Consider the following 15,900-nt stretch of genomic DNA (forward strand, 5'->3'; position numbering starts at 1 on the left):
TGTTATTTCACACGGATTCTCTCTGTGAAAATCTTCCTGAAATGCTAAACTTTCTGAATTGAAAGAGCGTGGTAAGTTTGACATGTAACTACTGTCGAGGGGGTCTCTGGTAGTGATAACGTTTTGACTTGGCTCCTATTTAAGGACTCCCGGATCAAAGGAAAACCACATTAAAGGACTTCTTTGACGTAACACATCAAAATCTTCTATGACTTAAGTCGTTCAAATGCACGAGAATTCGCGCATGCGCAAACGCGTTAAGCTCTTTTTCTTTTTAACTTTATTTAACAAACAATGAGTATACAACATACGAACAGATGAAGTATACAAAACAACAGAACATCAACACAAAAAGCCAAGGGTAAAAGAAAAAGGTAACAATTATAAGAATACACGCAAAGATTCACATACATATATTGTTTTGAGAGCCTTTGTGTTGGTGGAGTCTGATATTGATTGTATGTACATTTCCACATCCTTAAAATAATGACAGAAATATGGTGTTTTGTTAGTAAATTTACATTTATGGATAAAAAATTTAGCTAAAAGTATTAACAACTTTATCATAAAAAACATTTATCATACTTCTTGGGGAACTTAAAGAAACAGAATAAAACATTTTCCCAACGTAAAGAAAACTTCCTTAAAATATGGACAATAACAAACCTGCTAAATTCCTTCCAGAATCTCTGTGTAAAAGAACAGTACCAAAAAAGATGTGTCACAGTTTCTGGATGATCCCCACAGAAAGTACAATTAGTAGTTATGTCCCTTTTAAATTTTACCATGTAGTGACTGGCTGGATAACATTTATGTAGAATTTTAAATGAGACTTCTTTCACCTTATTTACAATCAAATATTTATGGGGGACCATCCAGACTGTCTTCCACTTGATATCTGGAACATATCGGTTCCAATAAGATGTTATATATGGGAGAGAGACGATATCTTCTTGGAATAAACTACATATTCTCTTATTGCTGTTACCAAGTTCCTGTGAAAAGCAGATTTTTCCTATTGGTGACTCAGCTGGATCAGGGAGAGTGACTGAGGTAGATATTGAGCTGTCAGTGTTTTTATATAACATTAAAGACCCTGAGGGTATGGCACCAAGCACCATTGAGAATTCCTGAACACTGATTGGAAAATTATATAGTGCAATAAAGTCGTTGTAAGCAAGTAGTTTTCCCTCTTTACTAACCAGCTGAGCCACCAATAGGATCCCATTCTGGACCCAAGTTTCCAGGAAAAGTGATTTATTTTTATATAAAATATCTCTGTTGTTCCAGATAAGCTATTTGTGAGGTGAGAAGTTGTGTTTATAAATGAGGGTCCACGCTAAGAGGACCTGCTTATGGAAGGATGAAAGCTTTACAGGGAGTTTCTCAACATTGTAATTACAATTTAAAATAAAATTAAAGCCACCAAAACGAGAGAAAATATAATATAGTATAAAGTTCCAGATAGAGGTAGGGTTTTTAAGAAAATGTTTAGCCCAATTAATTTTGAAAGTGTTATTTAAAGTAGAAAAGTCTAAGACGTTAAGCCCACCTGATTCGTACTTATTCATCACAACAGTTTTTCTAATATAATGCGTACGGTTTTTCCATATACAATTAAAGAGCATACGGTCAATATCTTTACAAATTTTCTTATCCAGATGTAAGGAGAGAGCAGCATATGTTAATCGGGATATCCCTTCTGCTTTAGTAATTAACACTCTACCTTTCAAAGACAAGTCCCTTTGCAGCCACTGGTTGAACTTTTTTAGGGTTTTCTGTATAATTGGAGTGAAGTTTGAAGAGCATCTTGATTTTTGGTCTTTGGATATTAACAGTCCCAAGTATGTGACTTCTTGTTTAACAGAGATATTACAGATAGTATTTGCAAGGCAGTCTTGAATTGCTAGTAACTCATACTTTTTTAGATTTAGGCATAAACCAGAGGCCTCAGAGAAGCCCGCGTTAAGCTCGTAACTCGGATGCGCATGGCAGAAGAAATCGCACGGAAATCCATGTTCTGTCAATGAGAAACTGTTTTTTTTTCTCAAACCTTTACTTAAACATCAGTACAATACAAAATGGAATTAAACAGTACCACAATAATGGTGTTGTATTTACAAAAGAATTGTATGCATAATACCCAGCCAACATTTATATGTGGGGCCCGTATGGTTTGGAAATGGGCTGAAAAATGGGCCCCATATAGGATTGTCCGCGGGTTCCGTAATGGCCCCATATTAAATGCCCATATAGGTGTTATGTTAGGAAAATCTGGGAACTAAATGGGCCCCAACTGGGAAAAGTACACAGAAACCCACCTGGGCCCCATCTTTCAAGTTTTTGTGGGTACCATGTGGGCACCACATAGGCTAAAAAGTGGGTTTTAAGTGGGATTGTCCGCGGGTTCCATAATGGCCCCATTTTATAAGCCCATCTCGGTGTTATATTGGTAAAATCTGGGAACTAAATGTGCCCCAACTGGGCAAAGTACACAGAAACCCACCTGGGCCCCATCTTTCAAGTTTTTTGTGGGTACCATGTGGGCACCACATAGGCTAAAAAGTGGGTTTTAAGTGGGATTGTCCGCGGGTTCCATAATGGCCCCATTTAATAAGCCCATCTCGGTGTTATATTGGTAAAATCTGGGAACTAAATGTGCCCCAACTGGGCAAAGTACACAGAAACCCACCTAGGCCCCATCTTTCAAGTTTCTGTGGGTACCATGTGGGCACCACATAGGCTAAAAAGTGGGTTTTAAGTGGGATTGTCCGCGGGTTCCGTAATGGCCCCATTTTATAAGCCCATCTCGGTGTTATATTGGTAAAATCTGGGAACTAAATGGGCCCCAACTAGGCAAAGTACACAGAAACCCACCCGGGCCCCACCTTTCAAGTTGTTTTGTGGGTACCATGTGAGTACCACATAGGCTAAAAAGTGGGTTTTAAGTGGGATTGTCCGCGGGTTCCATAATGGCCCCATTTTGTAAGCCCATCTCGGTGTTATATTGGTATAATCTGGGAACTAAATGGACCCCAACTGGGCAAAGTACAAAGAAACCCACCCAGGCCCCACCTTTCAAGTTGTTTTGTGGGTACCATGTGAGTACCACATAGGCTAAAAAGTGGGTTTTAAGTGGGATTGTCCGCGGGTTCCATAATGGCCCCATTTTATAAGCCCATCTCGGTGTTATATAGGTAAAATCTGGGAACTAAATGGACCCCAACTGGGCAAAGTACACTGAAACCCACCTAGGCCCCATTTTTCAAGTTCTTAGTGGGTACAACATGAGGAAAACATGAGCTAAAAAGTTGGAATGGCATTAGCAGTGGGTTCTGTATTTGCATCTTATTTCTAGTTTGAATTGACTAAGTTCTGGCACTGAGTGGGCCCCATGTAGTAAAACAGTCACAAAATCAATTTTTCAGACGGCTAATACGGGTTCTGTGACACAAAGACACCAAATATATTAAAGCTGACCGCAAACAAAATCTAGTTTGTAAATAAAACCATTTCAAAAATCACGAGGGTACACAAAACAACATTTTTCACATTTATTTTGTCCAACAACTGTGATTTTACGTAACTGTATTCCAAAGTGCGTAAACGTTTAAAAACTAGAAATGTCAAACTACAGCAAAATTCCTTAGATATTTGGAACTGTAGCAACATGGGGAAAAAGTCAGATGAAAACTCAAAAGCTTATCTTGAATCAGCAGGGTTTGTTTTTTTACAGAGCCGTAAGTCTATTTTGTACCCTTGCAGCCCTCGGTCCTCCTCTGTCTTTAGCTCCACTGAACCACTTGGACAGAGCCTTCTCTGCTTCTTGCAAGTTGACTTTTGATGTTAAATAATTCTTCAGTGCCTCTGCAAATGAAGAAGAAGAAAAACGGGCAAGCCAAAGTAAAGTTAATCTTAGCTTACTTCATTTGGTGATGATTTTCAAAGAACAATGTTTATTTCACTTTATTGCCTCAAAAAATATATACAAATTGCATGATAACCAATCTCAGTTACACTTTCAAACACTTTATTAAAAAAGTTTAGTTTTCTAAAGTTCAAATGTCTCAAGTGAAACTAACTTACCATACACAACATTAAAAAGACGCAAATCTCTGAACTTTTTTTCCCCATGTCGGCCAAGCATGTTGTACTCCACAGCCAGCTCAGGTGATATGAGGAATTTCATCATCCTTCTTGTGGCATCGTCTACACTTGTTTCCCCTGTATCTGCTACCATGGCAACCTGAGGGGAACATACAAAAAGGACAGATTAGATACTGGCATCTGGTTAGGATGCCTCCCTGGTGAGGTGTTTTGGGCACGTCCCACCAGGAAGAGACCCAGAACACCCAGGACATGCTGGAGGGACTATGTTTTTCGGCTGGCCTGGGAATGCCTTGGGATTCCCCCGGAAGAGCTGGGCCAAGTGCCTGGAGAGAGCGAAGTCTGGGCCTCTCTACTTAGTACCGGATTGGGTCGAGGGGCAGCAGCCTAAGCTTAAGATAATGGACCGGAATGGAGGATAAATGGACACTTTACATATTACTTAATGTTTACTGTGTGGTGATAAAAAAAAAAATGGTAGTAAACACAAGCTAAACTAAAAAAATTAATTGCGCTTCCTTAACCCTTTATCCCCAATAATGTTACGCAGGATAACTGGTAGGTCTGGTAGGTTTTTTCCTCTACTGTATACTATATGAATGTAATCAAGGATTAATAACAGAAAGAAAAAAGAAATTGAAATTTTGCCATTTTTACTAAAGGCAATCAAAATGTACATGAATAAAATATTTAAATTAGTCAATTCAAATTAATAACTCTAAAACACTGAACACAATTAAGTATTTGACCCTGTGGTTTATTTTCGGACATCTCTTTTCTTCTAAAAGTCCAGGCGTGTTGGGCCCCTGGCAGAGCTCAGGTTTGACGAGACAGGTTTGGAAAAACCTGTCGCTGGCGACTTTTTGGGGGCTAAAGGGTTAAAATAAATAGGAATTGGCCAAAATTTGTATAAACTATGAAATAGCAGAACAAAAGTAAAAAAAAAAATCTTTATCTGTTATCAGAATCAAATATTTGATTAGAATAAAAAATTTAACTTTCTGGAAGATTTCTCGTTACATCTGTCATTAAAGTAACAACATCTCAGAAAAGAAACATGATAGCAACAGAAAAATATGATAGCAGTGTGATGTGATGGTCCCTGGCCAGATTTTTACACATATTATAAGCCCTGTGACACAAAAACCACAGAACTCTGACACGCACAGACTGTTTTCCTTCGTGCTAATGAAGAAAAATGCTGGTCTGGTATGTAAAAGGGAATTTATTCTTCAAGGACCTGAAGCTCCGTAATGCAGCCCTCCAACAGCCAAACCTATCTGTTCTCTGATTGTCTTGATGCATGCTCAATCATCCAGGTAAGTAAATCTCCAAAAGTTGATTCTGTTCATCTGGACGTAGCGCTTGCAGCATTTTCTCCCACTGAAAATGCTACGTCCAGATGAACAGAATCAACTTCTGGAGATGTTCTCTGATTGGATTGTTTAATTGGTGATTGACATGAAATTGACCAATCAGCTGAAAGGAAGAAAAATAGGGTCAAAATTTGGATGTGTAAGTTAGGGCTGAACGATATATCGCATTTGCGATAATATCGCGACATGATCAAGTGCAATTTTCTAACCGCAAAGGCTGCGATTATACTCTGGACATGTCCAAATTCATGGGCTGCATCCTCCTGAGGCCGCATTTGTAGACCGATTACGTCACAGCGACGCGCCGAAGGCTGTCCAAATTACTACCATATCCCAGAATTCATAGCGCGGCCCAGCCAAACTCCAGTTTCCAGCAATGGCGGCCGCTACTAAGTTTTAAAATTACTCATACTAATCTTTCTGGGTCACAAAATAAACTTTTAAAATATTTTCAGGCGAGAAAGTAGTTGTGTAAACATCAAATATCTGCTCGGTTTATCAAGATATCCCATATTTGCAAAAGTGCTTCGACGTTTTCAGAGGCGTCTGCTACCCACCAGCTCGACAGCTAGCCGGGAGCTCGAGGGTTACTGATGCGGCCGAGAACGGCACAACTCCCGGCACATCATTTTCAGATCACCGCGGAGTTTCGCTGCTCGGGTTAAACGTAATATATAAGTCACTTAGACAACCTAAAAATGTTATTGTTGGGCTTTTTTCAGTGTTTTGTTTGTTCGTGAGTAAATCGGTTTGGCTGAGATTAAAGTTATTAGATTAGATAAAATAAAACTTTATTAATCCCCCGGGTGGGTTCCTCCTTGGTTTTCACACAGCTGACTAAACGTCAAACAGAAAACTTATTAAACAGAAGTATGAGACAGTCGAGAATTTACACCAGTGTCTGGTTATATTTTAGATAGCAAGAAGCAGACGGCCGAGTTTATTAAACTCCACCGAGACAGCGGTGACGCTAATCAGAACTAGACCGTCCAATTTCACGCCTTTAAACTTTAAAGGCGTGTTTGTGTGTGTGTTTATACAATAGCTATTATGTTTGCACTTTATGTGTAATGTTACTGACTGCAGAGATCAGTAAGATGTGTGTATTTTTTATTTATTAGTTTTATTTATTTAATATTATTTTTTAATTGAATGACTGTCTAGTAGTTCACAGATGTCGAAAAACTGAGTGTGGTAAAGCCACTGATTTTTTTTATGTATATTTCTGCAATCTGCACATTGTACTGACTTTCATTTTAATGTTTACACCAGGGTTCCTTGTCAGCACTTTATGCTCAGATGTTTGTAAGCTAAAAATAAACTATTGTGTATGTTCAAATATACTGTTGTGATTGAAGAAGTTAAATAAAAATGTCAGTCATCAATTCATGCATCACCTCATGTCATCATAACAGAGGTCTGTCTTCCAGGAAAGAACAGTTTAAAATTAATGTAATATAGTATTGGCCATACTATATGATGTATTGCTTGTCTTTGTTTAATAATACAGAAGACAAAGACCTTAAAAAATAATCGCATATCGCATCGCAATCGCAATATTGGGGCAAAAAATCGCAATTAGATTATTTTCCATAATCGTTCAGCCCTAGTGTAAGTTTAAATCCACACACAGCCAGGAAAGCCGAGCGCAGAGTTGTTTGTAGCACCAATTCAGCCAGAGTGGAGCCAGATGGATTTTCCATCCATCCACACTGTAAAGTCTATAGACCAGCAAGTGATAAATTAACAGTGTTGTTGGTATTTTCTAAAACAGTTGTATGCAATAGGAATTGCTGTTTATAGTCCTCCTGTATATCTGCATGTTCCCTCCCAATTAAAACCTGTGATAATGGAGATTCAAATTCATGTCATACCTATACCAACAGTTATCAAGTATCCAGATCGACCTTTACTGATGTGCTCTGTCAGTGCGCCCCAGGGCAGCTGTGGCTACAATGTAGGTTGCCATCGCCAGTGTGTGATTGTGTGTGTGAATGGGTGAATGACTGAATGTAGTGTGAAGCGCTTTGGGGTCCTTAGGGACTAGAAAAGCGCTATAAAAATGCAGGCCATTTACCATTTAAAGGAAAATTGTTATTTCCATGTATTTTCCTGTTCTGCCTTCAACTTTGAGGACTTCCCCCCACATTTCTAGTTGTGACAGTGCACCTACAACAAAAAAAATCTGCTGTGATTTACATTTGTTGAAAGAGCAATTTTGTAAAATAGTCTATTTTTGTATGCACAGTTTACAAATCTGTCCTGTACAGCATGGACTGATTGCATGCTAAAAAGTTGTTGCTTAAAAATAAAACAATAAATTTTTAATTAATAACATCAGCAGAAAGCCTTGTTATTAATTAGATGTACAATTTCTATAGAATACGAAACAACTCAGTTCATTTTTGATCATATCAATACCAGCATATTACACAACTAGTGATGGGATTTTCGTCTCTTTTAGAAAGCCGGCTCTTTCGGCTCCCAACCGGCTCTTCAGGTTGTTTTGTTGCTTTAATTAATTTATTATTAACAACAATATAAAATTATGAACCAAAGGAATTACTAATGTAAAAAAAGAAACGTGGTTTTATTTATATATGTTTATATATAAATATATATGGTGGCCCCTAGAGACAAAGCATGTACAAACTCCAAAACCCATTTCTAGCGTCAACTGAACTTCCAAAACAGAGCAGCAAACCACAACACAATTAAATATAAATTATAATATGAAAACAAACAGAAGATGCACATTCTCTGTCATATGGGCCTGCATGAATAAACTTTCTGAATCCTTTATCATCCGCAATTGAAAATAGTTGTGGATGATTACTATACCTTTCTAATGTGATGTTGTTGTCCCTGGCTCTTTCTCTCTCTCTCCCTCCTGCTCTGTTACTGTGCTACTGCGTGTGTAACAACCGCCCCTCCCCCCTCTTCCCAGCGCAAAGCACAAGGCTCGCGTGCAGAGTGAAGCGGAAAAAAAGTGCGAGAGAGAGAAAAAACACGCTTGTGTCGTTCACTTCAAAGAGCCGTTTCGTTTTGACCAACACATCACTAACAACCATGATGAAAAACGCTCATCTGCTTCCATCACCATCAGCTGATTAACATTGAGCTGCTGCAGTCAACACCATCAAACTAATTTACTGTTTAATGTTATGTTATTGAATGCTTTTATTTTTAAATCTTTACCAGCGCTTAAAGACTGTAGATGTTCACACCTGGTGTTAGAAAACTGAGCTCACTGCAGTATTTTTTTTTATAACTGGAAATTTAAATTTTTATTGGTTACCGTGTTTATTACCACTTTTATCAGTAATGTACTTCCTATAAAATATGGATTTGATAAGTTACCGGTTTATTGAAATCAGCTAGTGAACACATCGATCACTTTATTGAACTACACGCCTTACACTCTTGTGAGCTCTGGTTACTAACAGCAGGTGTGAATGTTTGGAGTCCAAAACGCAGATAAAGATTAGAATAACAAGGCAATGTAAAATCAGTTTAATGCAGTTGACAGTAGCAGCTCAGATGGAAATCAGCCAATTGTGAGGAGAGCAGAGGACCAAAACTGTCAGAGTTGTGGGTCAAGTGAAGAGAACACTGTTGGCATTATTGTTAGCATAAAAGATGAAAATTAAATAAATGTTAAATTTTAAAATAGATCATTGCCTCCTGTGCCTAAATAAATATATATACTTAATACCAATAAAAAAAAAAGGATGCCCCAAAGACCATCACTTTTCAAAAATAATAATAATAATAAGTAATACAAATAATATGAAAGTTACTTACATGTCAAAGATGGTGCTTGTGATCTTGAAGAATCTAAACGTGATAAGGAAATGAAAGAAAGTGCATGAGAAAATACAAACATTTTTGTTTTTTCCCAGGATAATTCAATATAAAAGATTCTCTTACTAATGCACAAAATGAACAGTGTAATTAAAAGTTTGAAAGGCACTGCATGTGTTTATATGATAAACTGACTAATTCAAGCAGCAAACACTAGCAGTGCAAAAATGTATCTAACTAGCTGACAGACTTTAAAGTCACAGGAAGATATATCAAAATGGTGACTTATGCCAGAACAAATGACTTGACAGACATAAATCCTAAATTCCTTTAAGTAAAAAAGGAATTACTTTTTTATAAGTGGTCCCTAGTGGTTTTCAAATTATTACATGGCTTGTTAATTTTTTATTAAATTATTAAGAAGCCAGATGAGTTCAAAACATTTACAAATGACTATAAAGCACTATCCAAACTTCAAATCAAGTGGCAAAATCTCCAAATTAAAAGTACTCGCAAACTATAAAAATTTGATTATACTTAAAAATATGCAAAAACTAATTTAGTGGAATTTTTACCTGCTCAAGAATACATTGAACATGCAATATTTAATTGAAAAGAACAAAATTTGTGTACTTTTAGAAAGGATTATTAAATATTTGGGGATACTAGACATAAAGAGTGTCTCGTACATTTACGGGCATCTAATTTCCTGGATTTAATGGTTTAAAAGTTTAATAGGTCTTTGACGTTGATAATAAAATTGAGTCCATTATTAGCAAAAAGAATTTAAAAAAAAAGAGCAAAAAAATGCTTAATATATAATAATTGTTTTAAACTTAAGCTTTGTAATTGTAGCAGATTTCATTATGTCTGTAATTTTTTATTTAGCCCCACAGTAGTAAAAGCCATAAATGGGAGTTAGATTTATTACTAGTATTTTACACAGCATTCAGCTATAATAACATGTTCTGCATTTTCCTACTTCACCATCTGATCTGAACAGCTGCACTCTCTTAATTAATTAATGACCTAACATTTCTCAGTAACCAATAACTAGATGGAACAGCACAGTATCTAAGAGAGTGATCAGACAGTGTTTGAGCTAAAGACACTGTGTGTTTCTTTTGGGGGCTTTTTACACACTGATCCACCACCGTTTTCCCATAGTACAATGCATATCTGGTAACATTACCGTATTCAGATCAGAAAACCGTTTCAGCTGCAGGCATCTACTCCTGTAATTTAAACAATCACCTTGCTACACTGCACATGAATATTACGTAACATGGTATGACTAGCTCATGTTCAGACATTTAAAATACTGTTCAGCCATTTTGTTTACTGGGTAGTGCATAATGGCCGAGTTAGCTGAGCAGGAATCCACTAAAGCCAAAAAAATAATATAAATTTTTTAAATTAATTACAAAAACCTTATAGGAAAACCCAAGAAACAGTTGCAGAAGCACAGAAAAAAACTGCCGTGTACGTTATAGTGTGTAAATTCAAAAACTGTATAGAGAGAATGGTGCAATGAAAACAGAATAAGATAAGATGAACTTTATTGAGTAGAATATAGGCAGTAAGAGTTTTTTAATTAACTTTAAATTATGTTTGCCAAAGACAATGCAGCAAATTAACCCAGTTCTACCTGCTAGCTAAAGATGTTATGCTTCTCCCCCTTATACCGTTTAGGACGACTATAGAAAGTTACTAAAATAACCATTGATGAAAACGTATCAAACTTTAAGTATTTACCTTTGTCATAGTTTTCGATTCTTTGGTATCCTTTTGTCCTCCACGTTCTTAAACACCAGGGAGAGAAAAGGCGCAACAGACGAAAGACCGCGAAGACTAGACGCTAGGCGGTGCAATCTGCTCCTCCCTCTTTTTAAACGAGCCAATAGGAGCTGCTCACATTAAAAACAACTATTTAAAAAGTCGTTTTACACCTGATACAAAAATTTTAAAAGTCAAACAATGCACAAGTTTAAAAGAACAATTTTATTTTTAAAAGTTTTTTAAGCATAGGGATGGTTAATATGTTTTAAAAAGTAATATATAATATTTATCAAAAATTGTCACCCAAATCAACATCATAATAAAAATATAATTAATAAAAATATAATAATGATAAGAAGAAGAATAACAGTTTACCTAAAAGCTCTTCTAACATTAGACTGGTTTTGAAAAGTTTCAATAGTGTCAATACACCATAAGGACAAGGGAGTTTCACAGTTGAAGTGTGACTGCTTGAAAGACCCCATTCCCTCTCCTTTCCACTAGTTCAAAGAAAATATAAATTATTTCTGGTTATATAATTTGAGGGCACAAGTTTGAAGAGTAACATTTTAACAGATCGGTAATATACTTCAGGAGCTTTACTGGATCTGATTAACCAAAACTTCCATCTTCCATGTAACTAACTGTCTTTTCTCTAATACAGTAGAGTGTGTCTGATCTACTAAAAATCCTCAACTGCATGTTTGCTCAAGTAAATAGTCTTAATTGTTTGAACAACCAGTAATCCTTAATTTGCAAATGCCAAATCTGGATTTTGTCTGTGTAATTCACTTTTATCTTAGGTTTTTTATTCGTATTTTTTGCTTTTCTTTTTTTCTACTCTTGTGTCCGTTTTAATCACTTATTATTGCTGCTGTGACAAGTGAATTTACCTAAGAAGAATCATGAAGTCCTTATTTTATCTTATCTGAGCCTCACCATGCAGCCTACCATGCAGAGTTCACATTAAGTACATAAAATGAAATCTAAAATTAAAAAGTAACCAGTTTCAAACCAGTTATTTGGAATAGTGTGCAGAGTGTTTTGAGTAACATTGAATGTTCAAAAACACCAAAGTTCCTATAGTCTCACTTGACAGCTGGGTTGTAGTGTCTGATAACACATAACATCGTGAGGTCTCAATGTGGACTTTGAGTACATTTGCTAGCCAAGGCTAAATACTGAGAGGGTCAAAAATGAAGGGTCAAGAACATCTGACTGTACGTAAGGGTAGCAAAAGTGATAGACTGAGGTTGTGCCAAATATGTTAAAGTTAGGGTGATTTCTTAGAGAATGGTACCACATGGGTGCCGTCTGCAGGTTATAAAAGAGAGTTATGTTCATACTTTCTTTTGAGATTATTTTTACAATTTGACTTTCAGAACTCCCTGGGTTGTGCGCAATCTGTGATGGGCTTGTTTGGAATAAATCCTCCTTTATTCAAATAACACTTTCTCAGGCTCTTCACAGAAGAAGAATCCTCACATAAGCATGTGCTACCATTTTGAACCAATGTACACATTTACCATCACTAACCCAACTAGGACCTACATTGGATGCCCACCCATATGGATTTGATGTTAGAAACGCAAGTGGGTCCCATATATACTAAACAATCTTGAGCCCATGTGAAATATATGCCCATATTAATTTAACACAACCCATTTGGGGCCCACATAGACATGTTTTCAGGGTCTGACTTGCATTTGCCCATGTGTGACACATATAGTTTGACCAGGTGGGCCCCACCTATGTCATCAGTACCAAAAAATATATACCGATTACCTCACTTTGCCCCACCTGGGGCACACAGCAAATGCTTTTCTTTAAATGACTGTGTTTGCCCATGTCTAACCCAGGTGAAAAACCCAAGTGGGTCCTACGTGTGTTTCCCATTTTGAAACAAGTGAAGTGTTTCCCATGTTTGACCCAGCCAGGACCTACTATATGTTTCCACTCGGTTTTGCCCATATGGCTTTAATGTGAGAAACCTAAGTGGGTCCCATATATACTAAACAATCTTGAGCCCACATAAAATATATGCCCATATTAACTTAACATAACCCATATGGGGCCCACATAGACATGTTTTCAGGGTCTGACTTGCATTTGCCCATGTGTGACCCATATAGTTTGGCCAGGTAGGCCCCACCTGTGTCATCAGTACTAAAAAATATATACTGATTACCTAACTTTGCCCCACCTGGGGCACACAGCAAACGCTTTTCTTTAAATGACTGTGTTTGCCCATGTCTAACCCAGGTGAAAAACCCAAGTGGGTCCTACGTGTGTTTCCCATTTTGAAACAAGTGAAGTGTTTCCCATGTTTGACCCAGCTAGGACCTACTATATGTTCCCACTTGGTTTTGCCCATATGGCTTTCATGTGAGAAACCCAAGTGGGTCCCATATATACTAAACAATCTTGAGCCCACATAAAATATATGCCCATATTAACTTAACATAACCCATATGGGGCCTACATAGACATGTTTTCAGGGTCTGACTTGCATTTGCCCATGTGTGACCCATATAGTTTGACCAGGTGGGCCCCACCTATGTCATCAGTGCTAAAAAAATATATTGATTACCTAACTTTGCCCCACCTGGGGCCCACATAGACATGTTTCAGGGTCTGACTTGCATTTGCCCATGTGCGACCCATATAGTTTGACCAGGTGGGCCCCACCTATGTCATCAGTGCTAAAAAAATATATTGATTACCTAACTTTGCCCCACCTGGGGCCCACATAGACATGTTTTCAGGGTCTGACTTGCATTTGCCCATGTGCGACCCATTTAGTTTGACCAGGTGGGGCCCACCTGTGTCATCGATACTAAAACATATATTGATTACCTAACTTTGCCCCACCTGGGGCACACAACAACAGCCTATCCTTAAATGACTGTGTTTGCCCATGTCTATCCCAGGTGGAAAACCCAAGTGGGTCCTACATGTGTTTCCCACTTTGGACCAAGTTAAGTGTTTCCCATGTTTGACCCAGCTAGGACCTACTAAAAGTGCTCACTTGGGATGGCCCATATGGGTTTAATGTGAAGAACCCAAGTAGGCCCCATACAAAAAGCCCAGTTTGAGCCCATGCCCACATGGTACCCATCCAGCCCGAGCAAAAACCAGGTGGGGCCCATATATACATGTTGGCTGGGTAATTGAGTTAAGATACTGTACAAGTTCAAAGGAGAATACATAAAAAGAGAGATGTCTTCCTAAACATTTGGACTTGTAAATCAATGAGAAACTGATCCAGTGAGCTCTCACGTGTTCGGCTGCGGTCATGTCGGCCGCACTTTGAATTTTGTTGCTCTTTTTCTCTCCATAATACGGTTACTCGGAAACACAGCAGAGTTCGTCTTTTTTTTATCCTGCAAGTTTGTTCCCATTTACTCCGCAGTGCAGTAGATGTTTGTTAACAAAGAAAATAAATATAATCCTTACTTGATTTATTATGATTAAAAAAAAAATATTAAAAACTCTTTAAGAGGTGGCAACATGGTAATATGCTGAGTGGCAGCGTTTTCCTTTCTTACTTCCACAGAGTTTTTCTTAATAAGTTGGAATGTAACAACTTCCGGTATAAATTTTACATGTTTTATTAAGGCATGTCACATAGATCAATCTTGTATTTATTGACAATATCAAGTAAAAGAAATACAGTTTTAGTGGTTTGTTGTGGCAATTAAAGCATTTTGTGTCACTTTATACAAAAAAACCAAACAAACAAAACCCAGCTCTTTTCTCAAATTACTGCAGCTGTATATGTGTCGAGTTTGCCTTTGTGCTTGTCCTTTTCTTCCCATCAAATTTGAACACACACTTGAATTAAGATTGTGTGTGTGCTCAGTCTTCCAGCAGTATGTCCAATTCTTCTAAAGGCAGTCGCACTCGCAGTTCTTTCTCTGTCAACAGGTCTACAAACTCCTGCAGGTGATCGGGGAACAGCTGCGCTGCGTCCATATACAAACCCTGATCACTCACACACACACACACACACACACACACACACACACACACACACACACACACACACACACACACACACAGAAAGAAAAGGAGGGAGAATTTTATGTACTAGCAACATACATACAGCACTGATGTTGATTTAGTTTGCAATGATGACTACATGACACAACAACAGGGCGATAAGTTTAGTTTGGTAATAATATGCTGAGCAAGGCAGCATATTGATCAAGTGGCAACATCTTTAATGAAATCATATAACAAATAGTGTTGCCTACTGTGTGGCTAATTGTACTAACTTAGTTTCACTCGTACAACAACACCTGACGACTCTGCAGGGACTCAGCACAGAACTACAAATCAAGCTTTGGGAAATATCACTTTCACAGTATATGTGTGCCTCACCTTACACCAGGGGATATTCTGTAAGGCCTTGTAGAAGATTCCTGTGGCTTTATCCACTTTTCCTTCACACACCTACAAATTCACACGTACACACGTTACACGCACAATATAAGCATGGATGATATTGGTGTATCCACATGCACAGAAGCACTTCTACACTTTTGTTTCCATGTTTAATATTTTTTTAAAAAGAGGACATTTTAGTCCTTATTCCTAAAATGCACATAATAATATTCCTAAAATGTTTTTTTTTTCCTTTTTAAAAACGACACTAAAGCTTTCAGATACAAAATTTATTTTTCTCATTCAAGCAGGATCGGGTCTCTACAATCTTCCTAAAACTTTTAGTGCTCCAGGGCAGAACAGCATCAATGTGAGTTTGTATGACTGGTCTCACCAGGAAGTAGATGTACATTCTCCAAAGTAAAGGACAATGAGCCCCAGTTTCTGT

The 15,900-nt window shown here is 37.6% G+C and overlaps 2 long non-coding RNA genes across 2 annotated transcripts; both read right to left on the reverse strand.

Moving 5' to 3' along the window:
• Positions 1-3,711: 3,711 nt before the first annotated feature.
• LOC146551477 (uncharacterized) lies at positions 3,712-11,144 on the reverse strand. Its single transcript, XR_014889958.1, has 4 exons — positions 11,043-11,144; positions 9,288-9,320; positions 4,087-4,246; positions 3,712-3,867 (listed from the first exon to the last, which is right to left on the reverse strand). It is a non-coding gene; the product is annotated as an uncharacterized LOC146551477 (long non-coding RNA).
• Positions 11,145-14,247: 3,103 nt separating this feature from the next.
• On the reverse strand, positions 14,248-15,900 carry LOC146551478 (uncharacterized). Its single transcript, XR_014889976.1, has 3 exons — positions 15,847-15,900; positions 15,450-15,521; positions 14,248-15,050 (listed from the first exon to the last, which is right to left on the reverse strand). It is a non-coding gene; the product is annotated as an uncharacterized LOC146551478 (long non-coding RNA).

The sequence above is a fragment of the Mchenga conophoros genome, linkage group LG19 (genome assembly GCF_057382185.1).
Source record: "Mchenga conophoros isolate Kocher_MC1m ecotype Shallow Benthic linkage group LG19, M_conophoros_male_GT1.1, whole genome shotgun sequence".
Classification (NCBI taxonomy): Eukaryota; Metazoa; Chordata; class Actinopteri; order Cichliformes; family Cichlidae; genus Mchenga; species Mchenga conophoros.